Source organism: Sorex fumeus, unplaced genomic scaffold (assembly GCF_029834395.1).
Source record: "Sorex fumeus unplaced genomic scaffold, SorFum_2.1 ptg000058l, whole genome shotgun sequence".
Classification (NCBI taxonomy): domain Eukaryota; kingdom Metazoa; phylum Chordata; class Mammalia; order Eulipotyphla; family Soricidae; genus Sorex; species Sorex fumeus.
The window spans coordinates 7,694,500-7,695,294 of record NW_026606115.1 but is presented as its reverse complement, the minus strand read 5'-3'; the positions used below and the strand labels follow the sequence as shown (position 1 = coordinate 7,695,294).

General features: G+C 36.5%; 1 non-coding gene across 1 annotated transcript; it reads right to left on the bottom strand.

Moving 5' to 3' along the window:
• Window positions 1–251: 251 nt before the first annotated feature.
• LOC130034305 (small nucleolar RNA SNORA70) lies at window positions 252–387 on the bottom strand. The gene has a single exon (XR_008794077.1). It is a non-coding gene; the product is annotated as a small nucleolar RNA SNORA70 (small nucleolar RNA).
• Window positions 388–795: the final 408 nt, after the last annotated feature.

The following is a 795-nucleotide window of genomic DNA, read 5'->3' as shown; positions in this document are numbered from 1 at the left end:
GAAGCACTTGCTTTGCATAAAGCATAACTGAGATTGATCCCCTACATCCCACAGGGTACATGGAGCACCACAGTAGTGATTCCTGACTTCAGAGTCAGGAGTAATCCTTGATCATCACCAGATATAGCACACCCAATCTCAAGTCCTTGAATTGTTCAATTTGGTGTGGATAGATAAGATGATCCCATGAATATGTTTGGAACCTATAATTTGGATCAGTAAGAGAAAAGATATGAATGTCCCCTGCAAATACTTGTCTCCAAGATATTTTGAAGAGTCTGTACAAGTTACAGGCTTTCAGAAGCACCATGGATTCTGTTTACTATTTGCAGCCGTTTCATTCCATGTCTCACAGGTCAGAGAACACGGTGGGTTACTGGGCTGCACAAATATGTGTTTTTTAATCAAATGCCATATAAAAAGTATTAAATTATGTGTTTTGGGATAAAAAGAATAGGATTTGAGATGACTGATTATATTAACATAAAAAGTGAGAGAAAGATGGTTTCACTCATGAGAAATATTAACAATCAATTAGTAAAAGACACCATCAAATTCACGTCTAGTCTTTGTTAAAAATATATTATAATTACCAGAAAGAAAGGGAGAAAGGATGGGATTGGAGAATAATAAGGCCAACCTTTAGGTGGTGGGTGAGTATCACCATCAATTACGTGATCCCTGGACATAGCAACAAGGGAAAAAGAAAATAAAATGTGACATTTTTTAGTTTTTAAAAAAGATTATAAATGGCTCCTGTGAGCAATGGAGGACACTCATAGAAGAGAGGAGTGA